General features: G+C 37.7%; 1 long non-coding RNA gene, 1 other non-coding gene and 1 pseudogene across 2 annotated transcripts in view; all 3 read right to left on the bottom strand.

The window, feature by feature from the left end:
• The window catches only part of LOC141609044 (uncharacterized), a 174,226-nt gene that overhangs the window by 24,755 nt on the left and 122,093 nt on the right, over window positions 1-27,378 (bottom strand). The gene's annotated exons all lie outside the window — the stretch shown is intronic.
• On the bottom strand, window positions 3,341-3,448 carry LOC141609710 (small nucleolar RNA R71). The gene has a single exon (XR_012527628.1). It is a non-coding gene; the product is annotated as a small nucleolar RNA R71 (small nucleolar RNA).
• Window positions 24,703-24,802, bottom strand: LOC141609715 (small nucleolar RNA R71; annotated as a pseudogene).

The following is a 27,378-nucleotide window of genomic DNA, read 5'->3' as shown; positions in this document are numbered from 1 at the left end:
TATCATAAATCCGTCAATTAGTTGTCAAGGAGACGTGTTAAGGGACAACTCCTCTAATTCGCCTACTAACTCCCTCTCGGGCTCATAATACGACACTAGTCACCCCGACCAACCTCCCGCTCGGGTTCGTAAATCGGACTCCCTAATTCAATACCCAAATATCCGAGTATTGATCAAGGTAACTAAACCCACGTTGGTTTCCAAGTCATCCCACTCCCTCTCTTGAGGTTCAAGTTCTAACTCAAGATTGAAGGCATCCTCCCTGGGTTCTCCCTCTCGGGTTCAACCTAGGTCGACAACTAGTCCAAATGAGGTGGTCTCACTCCCGACCTAATAGGTTCCTACCAATGGTAAGGGTCAAAAGTCAATCAACAACAACAAATAAGACTATAACAAGTCAAATCCTTCAATCATGCCTAATCAACATTCCAACAACTAATTAAGAGATTTAATCAAGTAACTTACACATGTCGGGGTTAAATTTGTAAACTTGAAGAGATAAAACTAATCTAATCTAAGAATAATGAAGGAAGGAAAGGATTTCTTTATTTTGATGAACAAAAGAATTAACCTCAATCTACCTACTACTCCTAATCTCTATTTCACGTTCTCTGCCTCGCCACAAAATCCAAAATGAAGGCCCTACGTCTGCCTTCTGGAAAACGGCTGTCCCCCACCAAACAAAGTTAAGCCCTTATTTTTATATTCACCATGGCATAATGGGATTTTGCTCTTGTATTTATGTTTTTATTATTTCCAGTGAGTGCCCACATGGAGTACACTAGTGCCAACTTAAAACCATTAAAAAGCCCACATTCATTTTGGGTGGGAGTACTAAAATCTGACAAAACCAAGAAGTGCATAAGAATGATGATGGGTTTGGTCCACTTTTGCTCTCGTGTCCGTCTTTCAACCTCTTAGTATTTGAATACTTATTCGTGTTGTTCTGTCTTATTCACTTTCTCTTACTTAACTCGGTATCTACATGACATAAAGAATCGAAGCAGTACCAAATCTCTGAGAAATTTTATGAAAGAACATTGTTTAAAACTAATTGGATAATATTACTATTTGACACTAAAATAAATAAATAGCGCAAACACGAGTTATTAATTCAATACAACAAGGGACAAAGTGTGGGATAAAATACGTAAAATAAGGCGTTATCAAATCTCCCCACACTTATCTCTTACTCGTCATCGAGTAAGCTAATTAATTAAACTAAGACCCTTATAATATAAAAGGATTAGCTAAACTACTAATATACGATGAAAGGCAATTAACGGATGATGTGACTCATATTTGAGCATATTTAGTCCCCGAATTAACCTCGTTCCCATGCTTTCTAGTGCATAATTGGGTCATTTACTATCTTTAGTTTGCCATTTGCATATTCCTTGAGGTTTTGTCCCCTTGGTAGAAAAAGAGTGCTAACCATGCATTTACATGGCGAAATGGAGCTAAATTAATCGCATCTAATGACCAAGCATCAAAGAGAAGACATCACTAGAGGCCTATGTAGATAATAAAGTGAAATGGGCAATGATGAAAGGATCCTAGATTAGGATCATCTATGAAGCATCTCCTAATCAATCTTTAATCCATCTTAATTAATTCTTAATGCTCTCAAATTAGTTGTAATAGAATTTATAAATATTAATCACATCTTAATCTCTTCTTACTTTCTCTATTGTTCTTCATTTATTTTGGGTAATTAGAAGATTATTTGGGTTTTATTGGGAGATTGACAACCTTCCATCGATCATCAAGTACTTCTATTATTCTTTGCATTATTATTTTGGAATCTCCATAGGTATAATTCTCTTAATCCTTATTTTAATTATTGTTAATCTTTCTTACTTGTTCATCATGTTTTGCCTTGTTAATATGATTGACAACCTTGTTAGCATGTTAAACTTGATAATGAGTGAGTAGTTTCCTTTGCTAGGTTTAATGGGGAATTAGGGGAAACCAACATGGGGAATGATTCATGCTTAATCTAATATGTTTTCATAATTTATTTGCTTGCTTGTTATGATTTCAACTTATGCACATGTTATGTTTGATGAAATGCGAGCCTATGAATCCTTGCATTTTTTACCCATTACCTATCTTTTCAATGAGACATGTAAGCTTATACACCAACTCGAGTCTCATTAGACCATGTATATAGTTGAATAGGAATGACTAAGTCGACTTGTAGGTGTTGTACAATCAAATCGATTCGGCTCCGGGACCCAAACCTTCCTAGGGATTGTAAGCTTATACACCAACTCGATCCCATCACAACAATAATTGCTTGCTTATAATTTGAGAATATGTTTGTATGATCAACTCCCATGAATCTCCTTTGAACCCAGGACACCCTAGTTTTTTTAATCAATTGTTTAGATCTACATTTATTTACCTGACATTTATTTCATTGTTGATTAGTTTTATTTGATCTCCTATCTCAACCCCAAATTGTGACACCCTAAGACACGACCATTTGCAATTGAAAATCCTACATCAATACCCGTGCCTTGGGATCCAACCTTTACTTGCCTCTTTACTAAGAGTAGTTTGTAAAGTTATAAATATTGTTTAGGTTGGTAGCTTTTGACGACGAAGTTTTAGCCGAGCCAAAAATGGCGCTGTTGCCGGGGACGGTGTTAACTTGATTTGATTTTCGTTAATTGTTTTTAGTTGTGTCTTTCTTCACCTTGGGGAAGTCAATCTCCTCAAGGTTGTTCTAACTGTTTTCGAGTTGTTTGATATTTTGCATGACTAGGAGATCACAAGGTAATCTCTTACCTATTGATTTCGAAATTGAAAGGACCTTAACCAACAATAGAAGAGTTGGTAGAGGTACTTTGAAAGGTATTGGAGAGATTGTGGACATTCAACCAAATAACATTGAGTTTACCAAACCTTTTCCAAGAGAAGGAGAGGACAACCCAATATAAAACCCACTACAAAATCAACCCAAAATGCCTAAATTTTCATCACATTCCGTACCAATCGAGGAGAACCAACCAAATGGTAATCCTACACCACAACACTTAACCGGTAATTTCATTGCCAAATCCGCATTCATACAATTAGTTGAGAGAAGTCAATTTGGAGGGATGCCTAATGAAGACCTCACTCACATATGGAGACTTTTTGTGACTATTGTCATGCGATTTCTCAAACCAGAGTTACTCAAGACTAAATCCGATGGGTATTATTTCATTTTTCTTTGATTGGTACCGCAAAGAAATGGTTAAAGAGCCTAGACAAGGATACTCTTGGTATTGACTCATGGAAGAAGTTAGCACTTGCTTTCTACAAGAAATTATATCCTCCGGAAAATACTAATATATTGAAAGCCCAAATCACCGGGTTCAAGCAAAGAGATGAGGAATCATTTTATGAGGCATGGGAAAGATTTAAGGACACTTGTCGTTCTTGTCCACATCATGGACATAGCGAGTGGTTCCTTGTGCAACAATTTTGAAACGGTCTCTATGAAGATTCTCGCAATATCCTCAACATGGGATTCAATGGTATGTTTACCGAAGTTGATGACAATCAAACATGGGCCAAAATTGATGAAATGGCGGTTCATAATTCGCAATATAATAGACCTCAAAAGGCTACTAGAGGAGAAAATCATGAGATAGATTCCATCACACAATTGGGTGCTCAACTAAGTGCTCACATTGACACTATCAATTTGAAGTTTGAGAAGGCCATGGCTAAACTTGAAGAGGCCTCCAAATCACCCAAGCAACATGATAATGCTATGGTGGCGTCATCCTCAATTCCAAGTGGAGTATGTGAGAGTTGTGAAACTTTGGGACATGACCAAAGTGAATGTAGGGGAACAAGTGAACAAGTGAAAGCTTTCCAAGCATACAAGAATGGCACCCCTTATTCAAACTATTACAATGAGAACACCAAATTCTATCCCAATATTTCATACAAAAGCCAAAATGTTCAAAACCCTCAACCAACATACACCCCACCTCCAATGAGAAACCAAGCTCAAATACCCTTTTACAATCAAAGCCAAAGTTATCAAAACCAATCTTCATACAATCAACGAAATGACCAAGGCTTTGATGTTCAAAAAGCGGTCCTCCAAATAATAAGGAATCAACAAGAATTTTTCACTCAAGTGAAAAAAGATAGCCAAGCAAAAGATATCACCATCAACAACATACTAGCCCACACAAAGATGTTGGAAACCCAAATGACCCAATTAGCATCTTCTAACTCTCAAAGACAAAAGGGGAAATTACCACCTCAAGGTAATCCCTCAAGCCATGAATCGGTTAGTGCCATCCATTTGAGAAGTGGTACAAGATATGAAGGGCCGAAGAGGCCCATTGATGAAGAAGTTGTGGAGGCTAGTGACAAGTAAAGAGTTGAAAACTCTAAGGAAGAAGAAGAACCCACAACCATTCAAGAAGTTTCACGGAAGATAAATGAAGAGAAGGCTAAGGAGAAAGAGCCTATTGTGATTAGACTTCCATTTTCGAGTCGTCAAGCTAAGCCTAAGTTTGATGAACAACTTGGAAAGTTCATGGAGATTGTGAAGAACTTAGAAGTCTCAATTCCATTCACGGAACTAATTAATCATGTTCCGGCCTATGCGAAATACATTAAAGATATTCTTAGAAAGAAGAAATCCATCCGGAAGCTAGAGACTATTGCATTCACTAAAGTGAGTAGTTCTATTCTACAAGGAAGTTCACCTCTAAAGCTCAAAGATCCGGGAATTTTCTCTATTCCATGCACCATTGGCGACACTACAATCAACAAAGCATTATGTGACCTTGGGGAAAGTATGAGTGTCATGCCATACTCGGTGTGCAAAAGGCTAGGGATGGGAGAACTCAAATGCACCAATATCACGCTTCAAATAGCGGATCGATCAACGAAGACACCTTTAGGGGTATGGGAGGATGTACCCGTAAGAATTAGCAAGTTCTTCATCCCGGTGGACGTTGTTATTGTTGACATGGAGGAAGACTCCAACATTCCTATCATTTTAGGAAGACCCTTCTAACATACCGCGGGAGCGGTGATTGATGTGAAACATGGAGAGCTCACATTTGAAGTGGGAGATGAAACAATCACTTTTAACCTTGAAAAGACAATGAGAGCTCTCCGCTTACATGAGCCATGTTTCATGATCGATCATTATAGCTGAGAAAGTGATAGGAAGAAGTTGGCTTCTCAATGCAAAGATCAAGCTATGGGTAAAGAATCACCACCCATATGGAAGAAGAAGGTGGATAATCATCAAGATGCTCCATCCAAGGAGCAAAGAAATTTTAAAATCAAAGAGAGCTTGAATAGCTCACCACCAATCGTGACAAGAGAAGAAGAAGGCCTCATTGGCCATGACAACAAGAAAGAGGAGTTATTTCCATCAACTCATGAAACTATAGGGAAGCAAGCGAATGAAGTATGTGGTCTATGGGATGATGAATTCGATGAGTTAGTCAATCCCTACATTAGCAATGCTATAGACCAAGGCTTTGGTGACTACCTTGACTCAAGTCACCACCATGAAGAACACAATGTGCAAAGGTCTATTGAAGATCTTTATAATGACAATGAACAAGCCTTCGACTACTTCTACAAGGTGTTGAGCAACATCAATAACACCTTGGCGATGCCCCCTTGACATCTCATCTCAAGAGTGAGAGTTTCGTGGAGTCCTTCCTAAACCACCATTTGTAAATATTCTAACCCCTTAACTTGCATTTTACTTTTTGTATTGCATACTTGTCAATTTTGGATTTATATTTTTATCAAGATTATCATTATGAGAGAAAGTGAGGGAGGCATTTTAATGTTTCTTGATGTGTAGTGTTTGGACTAGTGTGGGGATAGCAATTGCCTAGGCTATCCGAGCCTTCGTAGTGCACCCACAATGAACAACAAAAGAATGAAGAAGAAATGACTTAGGATATGAAGATCCCCACGGGTGGACCTGAACCCGTGGATACATGGAGTGATCCGAGCGTCCCAGTGGAAACCCGCTTGTCTTGGGCATGATGCGAGCGTCCAAGCACCTAGCCGCTCGTCTTGGAAGACCTGGGAACTCAAAAATCCACACTGACTATGAATCCGAACGTCCCCAGGAGAAGACGCTCGTCTCAGTCTGACGACGCTCATCTCAGTTAGAATATGCGCGTCCTGGCTTGTCTCAAAATTATAATCTCCCACTGTCTTACGATCCGAGCGTCACCAGAGGAATCCGCTCGTCTCCATTGAAAGACGCTCGTCTCCAGCGAAATCCACGCGTCTCAGCACGGGTTGGGAACTTCAGAGCTGACTGACTTACAATCCGAGCGTCTTCAAGGAGATCCGCTCGTCTCCTCCTGCTGAAGCCGAAACACGGGATTTAAAACCGCTCTTTCCCAACTCATTTCCTTCTTCGAAAACACATACACACATTCATAAACCCTCAAATCCCTCATCCACAAAACTCAATATCCTCAACAAAATTCACCCAAATCAAATCCAAACTTCCTCAAAACACAATCAAAATACCCCTTCATCAACAAAACATCCAAATCCTTAAAAATTGAAGCGATTTTCTAAGTTTCAAGGCAAAATTCGAAAAATCAATTAGGGATTCATTGAAGCTTGAGGATACTAGAAGCATTCAAGCAAAATTTTGTTGATACAACCTTGAAAAGGAGAATAACCATGGCAAGGACTAAAGGTGGAAACAAGGCACCCACAAAATCAAATCTTTCAAGGAGGTAACAAGCTCTTCAAGCTTCCAAGGCTATGGTGGTATAACAACCAAGAGTGGAAATCCAAGAGGTTCCTATTACTTTGGTGGAAGCTACTACTCCTATTCCAGTTATTGAGCAATTACATGAATATCCGGAGGTAATTTTCTCATCCGATTCTCATAGGAAAGGTTTTATTTCTCTTGCTAAGAAATCAATTTTGCCCACCAAGTTTATTTGTCCAGATGCCGTAGAAAAGTTGGGTGTTCTTGAGAGGACCAAGAACCTTTTCGAGTCTATGAAGTTGGGTACCATCTTTGAGATGCAAGAATTAACATACCCCCCCTTACTATGGAGTTTATAAGCTCATTGAAGGTAACTAATGTCTTGAACTTGAAAACTGTTGAATTCCGCCTAGAGAATAAGGATAAAACGATGACGTTAGAAGAGTTTGGGAAAGTGTTCAGTCTTGAGGAATACCCTCATTATGATAAGAAGCCCATGAAATATGACCCCGCTCCTTTATGGAAAGCTATCTCCGGAAGAAAATTTAAATCCTTCCATGAGTGTCGTGCCCTTTATGTCTACCATCCGGGTATAAGGGTATGGCATAAGTTATGGAAAATACTCTAATTGCAAGGAATGGCACAAATCATTTCACCGAACTCGATTTCATCTACCTTGAATCAACCATGAATGTCGAGAAAAATTTCACCAAACCATACAACATACTTCAACTCCTAATTGAACGGTGGCTTACAATTGACTATGGTAAAGAAGGAACGACTTTTATCGTTAATGGAGGCTTGGTTACATGGTTGGCCAAACACTTTAACCCGGATTTCAACAAGGATGAGACTTATAAACCGGTTAGAGGTGGCCACCTTCTTGACTTGAGCACTATGATTAACAAGTTTTATTGGGTCAAGAACGATAATCTTGACAACAAATTTGAGTGGCTCACAAAAGATGCTAAGTCCTTCATTCTACCAAATAAGATTTGTCGACTCAATGTCCGAAGCACAAACTATCTTCTTCCACTCTCCGGTGAAGCCGAGATAATCTTGCAACAACATAGGGAAGCCGTTACCGAGCCCTCCTCCTCCTCCATTGTGACTCCACCCTACCCGTTTACCTACCAAGAATTCCGACCCGAAGACGTTGAGGTATGTAACGATTACTTGATTAAATTGATGCAACACATGCATAAGGAAGCTTTTGAGGACCGAGTCAACGCTTACCGGGCCCAATATCCGCCCCTCCTACACTTAGCTAGGCAAGGACTCCTTGATCCATCATGTACTTTGCCTAGTTGGGCGGATATGGAAGTGTTCTTTCCTAATGCTCCTAGAGATGCTAGCATGGGTGGTGAGGTTACCAAAGGGAAGGAGATTGTTGTTGATAGTGAAGAAGAAGAAGAAGAAGAGGAAGATGAGGAAGAGGAAATGGAAAGCTCAAGTGATGATGGTGAAGCCTCCGGATCCATGGAGGTGGATGATGATGACAATGAGGATAATGAGGATGACGATGATGATGATAGTGATGTCGCCATGGGCGACAATTGAGGATTAGCAAGCTTTTTGGAGGATGCCACAATCCATTGTGAGTTTCCTACACCTCCTTTAGCTTTGTTCATTTCTCTTATTTTCAAATATTTTTATTTTTGATCATGAGTATTGAGTCCTAGCAACACCTAGAGGACTCCCACCTCAGTTTCATTTAGGTGTCTTTTATTGTTCCCACATGTAAAATCCAAAATGACAAAATTAGTTTCATGCATAGCATCTTGTGCATGAACTCCCCGAAATTTCTACACTAGCAATAGTGTCTTATTTGGTTTGGGGAAGTTTAAGCACACGCATTGGGAGTTAATTCAAATTATGCTCTCCATCCAAACAAAAATTCATCCATCATGTAGTATAGTTTAGAATGCATTCACTTGTTTATATATCATATAGTTTACATTTAGTGTAGAAATCATGCATTCTCATATAACTTGCATAATTCCTTCGTATTGGCCATTGAGGACAATGCCCATACTAGTGTGGGGATGAGGAATTCTAACTTGACTAAAATTAAAAAAAATGATAAAAATTGAAAATTTTTGAAAATGTAAAAACATGTCTCTTTATTTCATAAACAAAAACCCATAAAAATTTAAAAAATTGAAAACCCAAAAACATGTTCATTCCTTTATAGTGTAGTATTGTATATATTGTATATACTTGTTTGTTTGTTTGTTTGTTAATCCTTCTTCACATTAAACGACTACGCCACATCCGAGACATGAGGATCATGAAGACCGCATGGTATGATCTTTCCAATCTCCTTTTTCCTCTTTATGTTAATGACTATGTGGCTTTATTTTAAATGATGCGGTATGAAACAATGTGATTATAAGATTGCATTTAGATTATTTGGCATACTAGTTGGTAGAAGCATATGCATTAGGTTGTATAAATGATAGTTGCATCATGGCATATAGTTGCATTTAGGAAAATTTTTGTGAAAATATCTATTTGGGAAACTGAACAAGTGTATATAGGCCCTTGTAGATACTTTTTCTTCTTGAGACTTTGCTCATTAGAATGCTTATAAAACACCCTAGGATGTGTCATGCTAGTATCCTTTGACCCATGGATTAAGGCCTAGTCAAGAGTACCTTGTGGTGTGATAACTCCTTGGCTACCGTTTACTCCAAGGTGACCCTTGAAACCATGCAACCATCTTCCATATTCTACCACATTTTGTCATCAAAAAGGAAATGGGCACAAAAATTGTTCAAATTTGAGTTCAAGAAATGAAAAGAAATGAAAAAGTTTGCAATTTTCATCAAAGAAAAGAGGAGTACCAAAAATAAGAACTCCTATGCTTCAAATATAAGCACTCTCGCTACAAATGGGGTGACTTTGAAAATGTTCAAAAAGAAAATGCAAAAAGTTGAAATTGTCAAGCATTGAAATGCCAAACATTAAAGAAATGGCAAAAAGAAAGTGTTCTCAAATGTCAAATGCCACAAGAAATTGGGGGGAAGAACAACAACAAAAGCAAACTCCCATATGAAACTCAAATTACAAATGATCCCTTTTATCCATCAAATCCATTTTTGTGCATGGTAGAAAGGGGACGACCCTTCTTTTTGTCTAGGCAAGAAGGGGAATTCCACGATCCTCCAGTGTTTCTAACGCCATAAGGAGTCTACTCTTGACGAAATCATTTAACGATTGAGGACAAAGGTACACTAGCTTGACACAATTTGGAGGTGATTTATTGGTGTCCTCTTAGGCTTAGTAGCTTGAAGAAACCGTATCTATAGTGGAGTGTGTACCCTTAGATTGCTTCCCTTGTAGATGATTTTCGCCACTTAGATGAGGAAAGTGGCTATTCATTTTTGTAAATGCATCCATTTCATGTTTTTGTGTGCTTAATGCTTGGATGTATCGCCATTTTGGCAAACCCCACCTTGCCTTGCAAGAAGGCATCCTACCTCATGGTTGTCTTGTTGTGATGAGTTGAAGGGGCGGAGTGAGACCCGCTAATTGTCTCACAACGGCTATATTAGTAGGTTAGTTTAAATAAGGGTCCTAGTTTTGTCACCTCTTTACTCGGGACGAGCAAAAGGTTTGGTTTGGGGATGTTTGATGTGACTCATATTTGAGCACATTTAGTCCCGGAATTAACCTCGTTTCCATGCTTTATAGTGCATAATTGGGTGATTACTATCTTTAGTTTCCCATTTTGCATATTTTTTGAGGTTTTGTCCCCTTGGTAGGAAAGGAGTGCTAACCTTACATTTACATGGCAAAATGGAGCTAAATTGATCGCATCTAATGACCAAGCATCAAAGAGAAGACACCACTAGAAGGCCTATGTAGATAATAAAGTTAAATGGGCAATGATGAAAGGATCCTTGCATCCCCGAAATGATCCTCGCGGATTATGAAGGAAGAAAAGAAGAAAAGCTGTCTGCCAAGGAATCCGAGCGGATCAGGCATGATCCGGGCGTCTCCCTTCACCATCATCCGAGCGTCTCTTGGACAAGACGAGCGTCCCCTAGCAGTGTGATCCGAGCGTCTTCCAGACAATTCGCTCGGATCATAGGTCAGAGAGCCTGTGCCACATCTCTAGACGCACGGATCGTTGCAAGACTAGCAAGACGGATATGCTCATTTCCTCCGAGAGGAGCATTTCCTCAACTTTTCTTAAGGGTCTTAATAGTCATTTAAGCCCTTAGTAACCCTAATTTATGTACCTAATCTTTAGTATAAATACCCCATTGTACTACCTAGATTAGGATCATCTATGAATCATCTCCTAATCAATCTTTAATCCATCTTAATTAATTCTTAATACTCTCAAATTAGTTGTAATAGAATTTATCAATATTAATCACATCTTAATCTCTTCTTAATTTCTCTATTGTTCTTCATTTATTTTTGGTTATTAGAAGATTATTTGGGTTTTATTGGGAGATTGACGACTTTCCATCGATCATCAAGTACTTCTATTATTCTTTGCATTATTATTTTGGATCTCTAAAGGTATAATTCTCTTAATCCTTGTTTTAATTATTGTTAATCTTTCTTACTTGTTCATCATGTTTTGCCTTGTTAATATGATTGACAACCTTGTTAGCATGTTAAACTTGATAATGAGTGAGTAGTTTCCTTAGCTAGGGTTAATGGGGAATTAGGGGAAGCCAACATGGGGAATGATTCATGCTTAATCTAATATATTTTCATAATTTATTTGCTTGCTTGTTATGATTTCAACTTATGCACATGTTATGTTTGATGAAATGCGAGCCTATGAATCCTTGCATTTTTTACCCATCACCTATCTTTTCAACGAGACTTGTAAGCTTATACACCAACCCGAGTCTCATTAGACCATCTATATAGTTGAATAGGAAGGACTAAGTCGACTTGTAGGTGTTGTACAATCTAATCGATTCGTCTCCGGGACGCAAGCCTTCCTAGGGATTGTAAGCTTATACACCAACTCGATCCCATCACAACAATAATTGCTTGCTTATAATTTGAGAATATGTTTGTATGATCAACCCATGAATCCCCTATGAACCCATGACACCCTAGTGCTTTACATCAATTATATACATCTCCATTTATTTACCTTACATTTATTTTCATTGTTGATTAGTTTTAGTTGATCTCCTACCTCAACCCCAAATTGTGACACCCTAAGACACGACCATTTGCAATTGAAAATCCTACATCAATACCTGTCCTTTGGGATCCGACCTTTACTTGCCTCTTTACTAAGAGTAGTTTGTAAAGTTATAAATATTGTTTTGGTTGGTAGCTTTTGACGATGAAGTTTTAGCCAAGCCAACAGACCTTCTCCGTCCCTTAACTCACAATGAAACAAAATGAGGTATGTGCTCTGTTGCAAGTCAAGTTGGGGCTTGCGGAAAATAGGACACTTCCTAATAAGAATTACATAACAAGCAATAAGATGCATGGACAAAGTGAATAGCCACTTTCTTCATCTAAGTAGCGGAGTCAACTATGAGGGAACAAATATAAGGGCATATACTCCGTCACAAATACTAGGTTAACAAACCACTAACTCTAAGATAATGGAACTAAATCACCACTAAATGGTGTTAAACTAGACTACTTTCATCCACAATTTCCAAATGCTTTTGCCAAGGGCAATCAGATGGCGTGGAATGATGATCCCCATGATTCTAGTGGTATAAGACGCGACAAGTCTCGAATTCTCTACAAATTAAAAGGTCATAGATCGTCCCAAGATCGACGAGGTGGCATAGCAAAAAAATTTTTGGCAATGAAATGCTCAATTCAATGTACAAAAATGTTGATTAGACTATCATTCAAAGTTTGACCTTTTTCAACTTTGACATTTCAACATTTAAGGTGGGGTTTGTCCCTTTTGTGCTAATGTCTTTTGCTTTCGCCAATCGCTTATTAGGCAACCGGTTAACGTCTAGACAATAGCTTTTCGGGGTGATCGTCACTATGTCTTTGGTTGGTTGAATTCATAACCATTTGGGGGCCCAATTTAATGGATCCCTCTCCAAAGCACATCAACGTGGTACGCCTCCATCAAAACCACTTACTTTCGCAAATTTGAACATTTCAAAACATTTTGAGGTTTCATTGCCAGTTAAAACATTTCCACATTATAAAATCTTTGAAATGAGCACTTTAAACTTATTAATGAAAAATATTTTTGGGTTGCCATACGGCCAAGTCAATCAAGGTCACCTAGACAAGTTAACCATGTCCAAATCGCATAACGGGGCTGGATAGGTGACTCACATGCAAACCCTTGACTAGGATGTGGGTCATGGGCCAAAAGACACTAGTATGAAACACCTTAGGGTGTTTTAAATCCATTCTAGTAGGCAAAGTCTTAAGTTGAAAAAGTATTTGTAACGGCCTAAACGGTCTTGTCAAAGTTTCCAATTAGGCACTTTTCCAAAACATTTCACCTAATGCAACTATATGACATGGATGCAGCTAGTATATACATGCTATAATACAAGTGCAACTATCAAACTATATGCCAAAAAGACTAATGCAACTAATCCTAACAACACATGGACACACATCACCAAGTTTCAAAATTGGAACATCCTCCTCAACATATAAAGCCCAACCTCCTCAATTATAAATAAGAGAAAAGAGAGGGAGAAAGGAGAAGAGATAAGAGCGATTATAGCAAGCGTCTTCTAACTCCTTAGCATATGTCTCCGATATTCCAAATGTACCTATGTATTTTATTATACAAAAGCAACAATATATACAAGACATGTGTGGAAAATTTCCTTTCACACTTATTTATTTACATATGGGAGGAAATTAAATGCAAACAAAAACATGTTTTTTTTAAAGATTTTTCAATTTTTTTTTGGATTTTTGATTTTTGTTTTGAAATTTTATCAAAATTTACAAGTTTATTTAAAAATGTACAAATATATACGAAGTAGATATTTTCCTCCCTTTCCTCCCCACACTTATTATTCACATCGTCCTCGATGGGACTAGTGTAGGAAGAAGAATGGTGAAAATGAGTAACATATTTTTGTCTTTTTCAAATATTCGTAGAAAGATGAACATATTTTTTGGCTTTTTGATTATTTTTTAAAAATGAAATACATGTTTTTGGGTTTCTGAAATATAAAATTTCCTCCCCACACTTATTTATTTACTATGTTTCAAAAAGAAACAAATGTGTGGAGGAAATTGAAATTAAATGCATGTTTTTTGTTTTTCAATTTTTTTCAAAGAAAAGAACATGTTTTTGGATTTTTAGAAAAAATTATCAAAAAGAAAAAGAATTCATAGAAATCTTGGGTTACCTCCCAAAAAGCGAGGTTTTAAGGATACCGCCAAACCAAAGCTTGGTCTTAAAACTAACCGGGATCCCACAACCTATGGGTAAGGCCACTTAGCTCCTTGCCTAAGTCAATGAAGCTTACATCTTTGAGCTTCGTCCAATCATCAAGGTTGTGATAATTCTCCTCGACATTTTCAAACTAAATTTCATAAAATAATTCCTCCTTCATTGGAGGAGAATGATTAAAACCAACAAGCAAGGGACAATCAACCAAAAAGGAGACTTTATTAGTGTTCTTGTCCCTTGCTTCTCCCCTCCATTCATCCATTTCAAACACAAAGTTTTCCAAAAGAGAGGGGGAAGCATCATAATCATCACATGTATAAGGGAGGAGGGTTTCAAGCAAAACACCCATGCAAGCTTTATAAATAAAGGGAACCACATTAAAAGTAATTAACAACCTCAAGCGAGGGGGCATAATAAATGAGGTCTAAGTCATACGTGTGCCTAAAGATCTCGTCGTTACCACAAAGGGACCCTCAAAGTTCTCAAAAATGGGTTCACCAAGTAGGTGCACTTCACAATCCTCTTCACAATCGGTGCTCACACTCTCCCTCTCATCAAACATAACTTCTAACAAAGGGTCAAAAGAAATGAGGTTTATGGAATCAATGGGTTTAAGAGATTCGTCATCAAAAAGGAGGGGAGCATTAAATATCTCAAGGATAGGCTCCTCGATTAAATCAACCTCAAAATCCCAATTTTCCAACAAGGCTTCCTCACCAAGAAGTTCATCATCCAATTTGACCTCCAACAACCATGATGCTCTCTTCATCACTCTTGCTCTCATAATCCTCAAAGAGAGCATCCTCCTTATCGGTGTGTGTGTGGCTACGGGACTGGTGGAGGTAGTATGTATATCCTTGAAAGGGGTATAAAGCTCATCCTAAAAAAGGGTGTCAACCTCACCTTGCTCAAAAGGTATTTCCACCATAATCTCAAGCCTCTCCTCTAATACATCCTCACTTTCCTCAATATCCACAACACTATTCTCCTCAACACTCGACAAAGAAAAATTAGGCTTTCGGCTTTCATGATTCAACCAATCGAAAGCTTATATGCTTCCTCATCCGATTTAGAAGATAAATCATCATCACAGAAGGAATCAAGAAAAGATTTCACTTGACAATTTATGCTTTTTTCAATTTTAAGACGCAATTCTTCCTCACTAAAACCATGGGCATCTTGTGAGTCAAGATATTGCACACGTCTATCAAGATTAACCCAAAATTCTTCATTTTCATATTGAGGAAAACCAACATAAAACAACATTTTGAAAATGACAACAAAAAACATAGTCTAACAAATCTAAAACTAAACTAATATCAATCCGTTGATCTCCCTGGCAACGGCGCCATTTTGATAGTGAAGTTTATGCCACTCCCTAAATCAAACAATTAACTCAACTAATGTAGTAGGGTAGTAGAGGTCGAATCACCAGGAAATCAAGTTTGAGTACTAGTTTTGTCTTAAATTATGAGTTAGCCACGTGAATCATAAAATAGGTTGATATTAAATTAATTAACCAATTTAATTACTAACTAAGACAACTAAAGTAAGAAAGCAAGTAATAGAAATAATAATGGTCTAAACAATGAAGAAAGGCCTAGGATCAGATTTTCTCCACCAACATGTTCATTTACTATCATAAATCCGTCAATTAGTTGTCAAGGAGACGTGTTCAGGGGAAACGCCTCTAATTCTCCTACTAACTCCCTTTCGGGCTTATAATACAACACTAGTCACCCCGATCTAGCTCCCTCTCGGGTTTGTAAGTCGGACTCCCTAATTCAATACCCAAATATCCGAGTATTGATCAATGTACTTAAATCCGCGTTGGTTTCCAAGTCATCCCACTCCCTCTCCCGAGGGTCGATTTCGAACTTAAGATTGAAGGCACCCTCCCTCGGTTCTCCCTCTCAGGTTCAACCTAGGTCGACAACTACTCCGAATGAGGCGGTGTTATCACTCCCAACCTAATTGGCTCTCACTAATGGTCAAGGATCAAAATCCAATTAACAATAACAAATAAGACTATAACAAGTTAAATCCTTCAATCATCCTTAACCAACACTCCAACAACTAATTAAGAGATTTAATCAAGTAACTTACACATGTCGGCGTTAAATCAAATCCTTGTGAAAATACTACTCACTAATCATACTTAAATTAACATTAAACATACTAACTACTACTCTAATAACAATATTAATCATAGTGAAAACAATAATGATTGAAACTTTAAAGTAAACTAAACTTAACTAAATTAACACTATATATGACAAGAGTAATAAAGAGTAAAACTTTATCTAATGAAAGTAACTAAATAATTTAAAACATAACAATAATCTAAATAACCATAAGAGAAAGGGAGAGAAGAAATGAATACCAAACTTGTAATAAATAGGGATTAAGATTGTAGATCTTCATTAAATTTGTAAACTTGAAGAGATAAAACTAATCTAATCTAAGAATAACGAAGGAAAGATTGAAATTTTGTTATTTTGATGAACAAAAGAATTAACCTCAATCTACCTACTACTCCTAATATCTATTTCTCATTCACTACCTCGCCGTAAACTCCAAAATGAAGGCCGTACTTCTGCCTTCCCGAAAACGGTTGTCCCCCACCAAACAAAATTAAGCCCATATTTTTATATTCACCAAGGCATAATGGGATTTGGCTCTTGTGTGTATATTTTGATTATTTCCTATGAGAGCCCACATGAAGTAGAGTAGTGCCAACTTAAAACCATATAAAATCCCATATTCATTTTGGGTGGGAGTTGTGAAATCTGACCAAACCGAGAAGTGCATAAGAATGATGATGTGTTTGGTCCACTTTTGCTCTCTTGTCCATCTTTTATCCTCTTAGTATTTGAATACTTATTCGTCTTGTTCCTTCTTATTCAATGGCTCTTACTTAACTCGGTACCTACATGACAAAAATGATAGAAGTAGTGGCAAATCTTCGAGAAGTTTTATGAAATAACATTGTTTAAAACTAATTGGATAATATTACTATTTGACACTAAAATAAATAAATAGTGCCAACTCGAGTTATTAACTCAATCAAATATGGGACAAAATGTGGGATAAAATACGTGAAATAAGGCGTTATCAGTGCCCACATGGGACGAGACTTTCCGAGGAGGTTGCTGCCACTTATAACATTGGCTTTCAGTTGTGGAATATTCCATTTCATACTCTTGTATTGAATTGAATTCTTGGTGGATGTCATCCATTTCATCTTGATAAAGGCTTCAGAGACCCCAGTTTGCGATGGGCCTATAGTCGAAGACTTTAGAGCTCCTATTTGAAGCATTTCCTGCTACATTTGAAACACTAAAAGATACGAGCAATAGTCATCATATAAGCACATTTGGATCATCGAACTTAAAAATTGGATTATTTGATTGGCTGGGTCATCGACCCGAAACTTGAACATGTTGAAAATTTTTAATAATTGGGCCATCGACCTAAATTTTGAACTTGACATCACTTAGAATGTTAGGCCAACGACCCGAAATTTGAATTTAAAACGAATCATTTGGAATACTGGGTCATAGACCAAAAATTTGAATTTGAAATTTGAACCTCGACTTGAAATGTATCACGACTTGGATCATCTATCCATAATCTGCAAAACGTTTTTTAAATTCTGGAATTCTGAAATATTCGCCATTTTGAAATCGAACCTTGATGGGTGAGCAGGAGATACGACTCAAACATTCTATATAACCCGTAAATAACGTGGGCGTAGCCCGCTACCGTAAAACAAAAAAAGAAAATAAAACCGTAAGTGTGCACGGTTTTAATTCAATTATTGACTCACTGGAAGTAGAAATGTAAATTGGCCATTCTGGCGCTAGAAAATGGCAAATTAAAATCACAAAGTCGTCGGACCTAGGATGGAGACATCGTATAACATAGGTGTGATCCCGAGGGCACACGGGAATCAAGATCACTTGACATTGACAAGGTGGATTAAACTCACAGAGCAACGATATGGCTTCGCCCAAACACTAAACACAGATTGATTTTATGAGAACACTTAGACATCACACATCACTCTTGTTGGGAACATTCTATCACTCTTCTTCTCGCCTCCTTTCTTTTCAGCGGTTTTCCATATTTCTATTTTCCTCGCCTTCTTTCTGTTCAGCGGGATTTCATCATTTCTTGTCCCCGTCTTGTTTTTTTCAACGGGCTTTTTTTTTCATTTTTCATCCACGTCTTCTTTCTTTTAAGCGGGTGCTTCATATTTTCTGTTCCCAACACAAACCCACATCTATCTGACTCGGCATCTTTGTCTACACTGTTAGATAAAGCTCATTCTGAGACTTGACACTACTCATCTGAACCTATATCCTTATCCTAGCCTACATCTAGTGCTAAGACCGACTCAAACAAAGGCGGCTTCATTTGGACATGGTTAAAGAAGACGCAGAATCTTTGGGAGAAGCTTGGGATAGGTTCCAAGACCTTATTGCCCGTTGCCCACATCATTGAATTCCCTAATGGTACATTACTCAAACGTTCTTTCAAACTCTAATGCCGAGAACTAAGGAGATGGTAAATGCCTCCGCGGGGGAGGATTTGACCATTTAGAAGATGACGAAGGCTCGACCCTCATTAAGATAATGGTTGACTCGGAAGCTAATTATGGGTTAAGAGTAAATTCTTTGAGAATAAGTAGCCGTTAACCTCAAGAGAATTTCTCAAATTCTAATGTCAAAATAATTGCCAAGCTAGATCTTCTCACAAAGAACTTTGAGAAAATGACAAGGACACAAGTGAATCAAGCATGTATGGCTCTTATGGTCCTCCTATGGAGGAGGTAGTTCAAGAACCTTCTTGTGAGTTGTGTGGAGGGATGAGTCACACCTTTGATGTATGTGCCAACAATGCATACAATATGGGTGTTGAAGTGAATGTCCAAAATGTTAATGCCTTCCAAAGCTACAACAACTCCATGAGGCCACCAAGGCCCTCCTACAACAACCAAAACAACTATAACCCAAACTCAAATTTTTACCATCTGGGTATGAAGACCTACCCTTACATGAGCAACAAGAGTACTAATATGCAAAACCCATAACACATTCAACCACAAGCCAAAAATACCAACCCACACGGATTTTCTCAACCAAGGGGTGGAGGAAAATCAAAGGAACAACTTTGGAAACAACTTATGAAACAACTTTGGGAAACAAAATCAAGGGTTAAACAACAACCAAAACTAAAACTTTGGAAAACAAAATCAAGGGCACAAAGACTTTGGGTACAACCAAGGAAATCAAAGTTGTAATCAAGGGATCGAAGACCATGGTTTTAATCAAAATTTCAAGGACAACAAGGGTATAACTGTAACACCCCCATACGCCAAGGTGCCTTACCAAGACCACCTAGCACATGAGAATGCTACAATCATGGTTGATATCAAAAGTGACCACAAAGAAACATACTTTAAAGTTAAACTGTTTAGAGTGCTTACAAATTATAAACCAAATCCAAACGAACAACTGTCATAACAAAAAATCAAAACTATAACAAATGTCAGCGGAAGACTAGCTATCAAACTACGTGATGACTTCATCCTAGCCGAGACCCGCTAGCTATCCATAAGCATACCTTCTAAACAATGCTCACCACCCCCGAATGGATCACCACAGTTTTCAAAACATTTAAACGAGGTCACTTACCGCATAAATAATATAAGACAATACAACAGACAGTCACACAATCACAATCCTCCAACACCGTCACATCACCAAACATCTGACTACACACTAAGGTGTGTAGTCCTGCAAGAATATCCATCGCAACAGATATTCCACACCGCCAGTGGGGGACCGCAACCTTTCCTGCCTAAGCCGTGCTAATCTCCATCGAGCAAATAACCCATGTCCATTAATGTGCACATACCCTTGTGACGGGAACAACAAGAGGCGAATCAAGGGCGTGAAGCCACTCCCGCAAGTGACTCCACCCAGCCAAGGGTGCACCTCGCGAACACAGCCAAATCACAATCCAATCACAATACCAATGCAAACAATGCCAAAAACAAATTACGATATAATCACATACCAATCAACCAACAACCATTTTATACAATTTACACAATAATTGAGTAAGGAAACCCTACCTTTTCGTAATCCGATATAACTGCACCCAATCACACAACTGCACAAAAGTACCACATCATCACCTACAACAATAATTAACAATTACACATCATAAACCGATTTCTACCCAAAACCCCCAAATCACCCAATTCGGGTTTTAAACAACATTAACTAAAAGACATAAAAACAGTACAAGGATCTTACTCACAATACGACGATCACAAAGATATAAAGAACTCCGAAATCTGACAATCCTAGCCCCTTTAATTGATAGCAATGAGACAAGAGAATTTGACGTTGTATTGTTTTTCTTTCGTAAAAAGGTTTAGAATAAGGTAAAAAAGGAACTGACGAAAACTCTTTTTATAAATCTTTACGAGTTACTATCAAACCCGGCCAAAAACTCGTAAACTCATTATACTCGATCTAGTAACTAAGGTACTCGATCGAGTACCGCCTACTTGATCGAGTACCTATCAGGTAGAACGTACTCTAGAAAGCAAAACTAACTTACTCGACAGAGTAAGTCCTACTCGATAGAGTACCCAACATCTCATAAATCTGATGTATTATAGTCTTCCCTCCTTAAAAATGAACTTCGTCCCCGAAGTTCAAACCCAACCTATAAAACATGAACACCTAACACTAACTCCGCCAACTATGCCTACTTCCACAACACAGCTCACGATATCATCTCAACTATAACATAGCCTCTCGATAGTAACTCTATAATACAAAACACAAATGTCGCTACCTCCGTCTCACTAAGCTATTACCCACTAACAAATCCAACGTCAAGAGAATACACCAATCAAGATCAACCAACAAACGGAATGTTACACTATACCATCCTTAAAATGAACTTCGTCCTCGAAGTTTACTCATACTCATAAACATCATCACCCAAACTATCAACACTATTGAAATTTACTCACACTTATAAACATCGTGCTACTACAAGCACTGCCATGATTTTTAATAATATCCATCACAACACAATTCCATCCTTTATTTTACAATAAAACTCAAACTTCCAAATATACTACAACATGTACAACCATCAAACTCGCTTTGTCGTATCCTACTCCTCTTAAGATAAATGTTACGTCCTCGTAACCTATTAATAATAGATCCTTAGCTATACTTCCCATAATCCTCATTACCACTGCATGTTAACGATAACCCACTATTACCTCAACACCTACAATCATTCCTATATCTCGGGCTCTCTTTCTCTAACAGTTCTCATACATCAAATCATTCGGTACCACCTGACCTATACCACAAAATCCTTAATATAACCAGTACTCCAACGGTTCTACATTACTGGAAAATAACATACCTCTCTATAATGCACCTATCTCCCAAAATGATAACTCATGATACACAATTGTTACACACAATCACATTAGATCCTCAAATTCTCACTTTTTATGGCCGTAAAACTTATCCTGAACTTAACATGATACTAATTTCTAACACTCCATACCTACTGTCCCGATAGAAGATTATGAACCACCTGCATCTTCCAGTTTAGTACAAAACATGTTCTACCAATCACTTGCCATTACTATATCAACCAATGCCACCTCTAGAATAAGATCAAAAGTTCTCAAACAACCTCTCAGAACTGTTTCTCATCAACAGAATATCACTATACCACAACAACGATGGAAACATACACAACTCTCTTCCATATCATATTCTACCCTCACTCTCAAGCCGAAACTGGTAAGAAACATCAATAAACAAAACAACACTCTATATGTATAAACCGAAACTCACAAGAAACAACAGTAAACAATACAACAATCTATATAACTGGTATACACTTTCGAAAGCTCGTCTTATAAGTATCCCACCTACTCAACACAACCGATGACGGCATCGCAACACAGCCACCAACAGTCACAGCGCAGCGCAAAGTACCCGCATCACAACATGAAGTATCGTGCGTGAATCGCACTCGGTACACAACAACCACAATACCACAAAACCAGACTCTCGACACAACAATCATCACATGACTCCTTCAACCACCATTACCCTTTCTGAATACCATCCTATTAGGTTACCATACACAACATATAACATGAAACACGCATATAACAACTTTATGATTATCACATTATACCACTACTCGTGAGGTCGGATCCTCACACAAACACTTACATACGTCATAGATCCATAATCGAATTGATGTGACTCATATTTATGCACATTTAGTCCCCGAACTAGCCTCGTTCCTATGCTTTCTAGTGGGTCCTTTTTATCTTTAGTTCTCTATTTTCCATATTCTTTGAGGTTTTGTGTCCTTGGTTGGAGAGGATTGCTAGCCTTGAATTTGTGGAGCAAAGTAAAGCTAAATGGAGTGCATCTAATGACCAAGCATCAAAGAGGAGAACATTACTAAAGACCTAAGTGAATAACTGAAGTAGAATGGGCAATGATGAAGACCCCCACAACCTCCCAACGATCCGCACGGATCCTTAGGCAGTCAAAGAAGAAGAAGAGATTTGATCGAAGATCCGGGCATCTCAAGCCTCAATCCGGGCATCCTGATCCCATGTCGGGCGTCTCAGGGCTCAATCCGGGCATCTCACCTTCAGGTCGAGCAGATCCTTGTGCAGCACGAGTTTGCTTTAAATGTCAATCCGGACGACTCTCTCTAGGACTTGCAAATCACTAATAATCTTCTTAGGAACGGAATCGTCATTTAAGCCCTTAGTTACCCTAATACTTGTACTTAGTATAAATACCCCATTGTGTTAGGGGATTAATGACCAAGTTCGAATTTAGCATTAATCAAGTTTAGATATTACTAATCCAGCTATAATCACTCAATTCAATATTAACCAAATCTTAATTCCTCTTTAATCCTTCAAGTGTTCTTAGTTTTATTTGGGTAATTTGAAGACTATTTGGAATTATTGAAGACTTGACAACTCTTCATCATTCATCACGTGTTCTTGTATTATTCTTTGCTTATTATTTGGATCATCCTTAAGTTGGTATAATCCTTTTTACCCTTGCTTAATTATTGCTTTACTCATTTACCATGTTTAACTTTGCTAATATGATTGACACCTTCATTAACATGTTTACCATAGCCATGGGTGAGTAATCTCCTAGCTAGGGTTAATGGGGGATTAGGGGAACTATAACATGGGTGTAGATTCATACTTAATCTAATACATCTCTTATCCAATGAACAAGACTTGTAAGATATAAACTAACTCGAGTCTAGTTAGACCATGCATAGAAGTGACTAGGAAGAAACTAATTCGACTTGTAGGTGTTGTACATTCTTGACCGACTCGGCTTCGGGACCCAAATCTTCATAGGGATTGTAAGACATAAACCAACTCGATTCCACTACAACAATAATTTTCTTGTAACTATATGAACATGTTTGTATCATCACCACCATGAACCCCCCTATGAACCCATGACACCTTAGTACCTTAATCTATTGTTTACAAAACCCCTACTTTACTTGCTTACTTTACTTTCATTTATTTACATTTCATTGTTAAAGTATTGTAGTTTGATACCTCAAATCTCAACCCAATTTGTGACAACCTAAGACATAGCTTTCTACAACCGACAACTTAATTCAATAACCATCCTTTGGGATCCGACCTTTAATTACCAGTCTACTAAGAGTAGTTTGTTTAGTTATAAATATTGTTTTGGTTGGTTGACTTAGACGACAAAGTTTTGAACCGGCGAAAAGTGGGGCCGTTGCCGGCGACGACGTTCAATTGAATTGTTTTCATTTGTTGTTTTTAGTTGAGTCTTTCTTAACCTTGAGGAAGTCAAATTCCTCAAGGTAGTTTTAATTGTTTTCTAGTTGTTTGCTTTTTGCATGTCTATGAGATTACAAGGTAGACTTCTCCCTATTGATCTCGAGATTGAAAGAACCTTGACCAATATTAGAAGAGTTGTTAGAGGAACTTCAACAAGTTCGGGTATTGGAGAACTTGTGGAGATTGGTATTGTCCAATCAGATAGTGTTGAGTTTACCAACCCTTTTGCAATACAAGGAGAGGAGAACCCAATTCAAAACCAACCACAAAATCAACCCACAATGCCGAAATTTTCATCTCATTCCGTTCCTACCAAGGAGAACCTACCAAATGGTACTGCAACACCACCTCACTTAACCGGTAATTTCATTGCCAAATCCGTATTCATACAATTAGTTGAGAGAAGTCAATTTGGAGGGATGCCTAGTGAAGATCCTCATCTACATATGGAGACCATTTGTGACTATTGTGATGCTATCTCTCAAACCGGAGTGGCCCAAGATCAAATTCGATGGGTGATGTTTCCTTTTTCCTTGATCAGAACCGCAAAGCAATGGTTAAAGAGCCTAGACAAGGCTACCCTTGGTATTGACTCATGGAAGAAGTTAGCACTTGCCTTCTACAAGAAATTCTATCCTCATGAGAAGACTAATATGTTGAAAGCCCAAATCACCGGGTTCAAGCAAAGGGATGAGGAATCATTATATGAAGCATGAGAGAGATTTAAGGACACTTGTCGCTCTTGTCCACACCATGGACTTAGTGAATGGTTCCTTATTCAACAGTTTTGGAATGGTTTATATGAAGACTCACGAATTGTGCTTAATATGGGCTCTAATGGGAGGTTCACCGAGGTTGATGACAACCAAACATGGGCTAAAATCGAATGGATGATGGTTCATAATTCCCAATATAGTAGACCACGAAAGGCAATTAGAGGAGGGAAGCATGAGGTGGATTCCATCACACAATTTGGTGCTCAACTCAGTGCTCATATCGATACCATAAACGTGAAGTTTGTGAAAGCCATGGCCAAGCTTGATGAAGCTTCTAAATCACCCAAACAACATGTCAATGCTATGATGGCATCATCCTCAATCCCAAATGGAGTGTGTGAAAGTTGTGGAACCTTGGGACATGATCAAGACGAATGTAGAGGAACAAGTGAATAAGTGAATGCTTTTCAAGCATACAAAGTGGTACACCTTATTCCAACTACTACAATGAGAATACCAAATTTCATCCCTTACAACAAATCCCTTGCATTCTCGACCCTTTTTTAGGCTATTCTCGATGCTTAAAAGCGTCGCCATTTTATTTCTCGACGCTTTAAAAAGCGTGGTTTTTCGGGGTGTCAGGATATTTTGACGCTTTTTAGCGCCAACCTTGTCGTCGCTTTTTTGCGTCAGGGCCTCTTTTAAGAGCGACACGTTTTTACGTTAAAATTTCTCGACGCTTTTTTACGTCAAGAATTTCTGACACATTATTATTACTCATGAATTTTTGAACCTCTCCGCACTTTTCCCTCTGGTTTCTTTCGGCTCCAATTCTTTAATATATCCCAACATACTCAGCAAATTAGAAGGAGCTAAATGTTAAGATCCTTGAAGAGTAACCCATCAAACTTTACCATTGATAAAAGAAATAGCCGAGTACAAAGTAGATAAACATTAATAACAATATAAAATTTAGATTACAGCCTTACAATATATTAAGTCATTAACCTACACTCTTCCAAAACACACAAGAACAATATATACTACACTATCATATGGTAGGAAATAAGTAACATTTACATTACTTCAAACTCCTGTATTGTCTATTTGATCTTCACTTTAAGAACATCCCCGGTCTAACTTTGTAACAATAAGAAATAACGCTGACATATTTTCTCAAAAATAGACTCAATGTGCTTCACTTGAAACCTTCCATTAATCACTCAGAAAAGCTTTGTTGTCCAGAGTTGCATTTAAAGCCAATTCCACCTTAAGATTGTCTTCCAAATGTTAAAAATTGATGTATGTATAGTCGCTAAACTCTAAAACAGGTTCATAAAGCAAAGTTTGACCATCAAAAAATAATAATTGGAAAAACTCAGCTAGAAACAATGCTTTGCAGAGAACATAGTGAACATAGTGCTTCTGACCTGTAGTGTATTAGTGTATGAGAGAGTCAATTCAAACCAGTTAATTTAGTTTATAAGTTGAGAGCCAGCCAATTTATACAAACATTCAACAAGACTTGAAATTTGAGGGTAAGGAGTTCAGCACTACGGGGCAGCTTGTTCAAATTCGTATAAGGGTATATCTCCATTGCATAACCATAACTACAGAAAAGACGAAGCTGAAAAAATTAAATAAATATACCATTAGGCTAGTAGTAGACACAAAACACACTGCAATCAAGCAAAATATTTAGCATTGGCAGCATCATATCATACTTTTAACACTAATAGAATAAATAAACCAAAATCCAGAGACCAAATCACTTCACTGAAATCTAGTTGCGGGAAAGGGTTTTGTACACCAAATATGAACCAAAAAAGGTTTATTAATGGAAGGCCAAAAGAGGACGAAATCATGAAATCCTCGTACAGACAAGGTCAACATCATCAAACTTCAATGTTTTAAGTTTTTTTTTTTAAAAAAAATAGAATAGCTTCTCTCACCTGATGAACTAAAGGTTTTTCTTCGAGGATGTAATCTTGTTAATCCAACTTCATAGTCTGCACTGTCACAATAAAAAATCATATACTTGACCCAGTAGGACCATGGCATGAAATCATCTTTAATCAGTAGTCAAAATTGCTCTCGTAACTTTTTCTTTTGAAGTCGTTCAGTAAATATGAAACTGAAATTCTTTACATTTAACTAAGTAGCTCCTATAATTTTCTAAAATGCCTTGCAAAAATAGCTAGCATATTAATAAGAGTTTTAGTGAGTCTTATCACTATTCGTTTACAAGCTCTAATGCTTTCCTTTTTTCAAGAGATTCCTCTGATTTGTTCATTAGATGCTGGTGCGAGATCACTTTTTCATGATGACCAAGCAAACTCCTTATTTTTGATGATGACCAAGCAAACTTTATCAGCAGCCATAAAATATATAAACAATAGCCATCAATGACAACACCACCTCCACACTACCATCATTTGCATAATTTGATCTTTTAACACACACAATTGAATTCCTCCAACATAAACATGAAGGGATCTGGAATAGACACTTTCAACTATAGCTTTAACGCTTTACAATGTTAAATTTAGTTGACAAGTTTATAAATGCACACATATAAATTTCAACTAGTTTGATAATAGGCACTAACCCACTAACATCT

The sequence above is a fragment of the Silene latifolia genome, chromosome 10, assembly GCF_048544455.1.
Source record: "Silene latifolia isolate original U9 population chromosome 10, ASM4854445v1, whole genome shotgun sequence".
Taxonomy (NCBI): domain Eukaryota; kingdom Viridiplantae; phylum Streptophyta; class Magnoliopsida; order Caryophyllales; family Caryophyllaceae; genus Silene; species Silene latifolia.
This window is presented reverse-complemented; position numbering and strand designations above follow the sequence as displayed.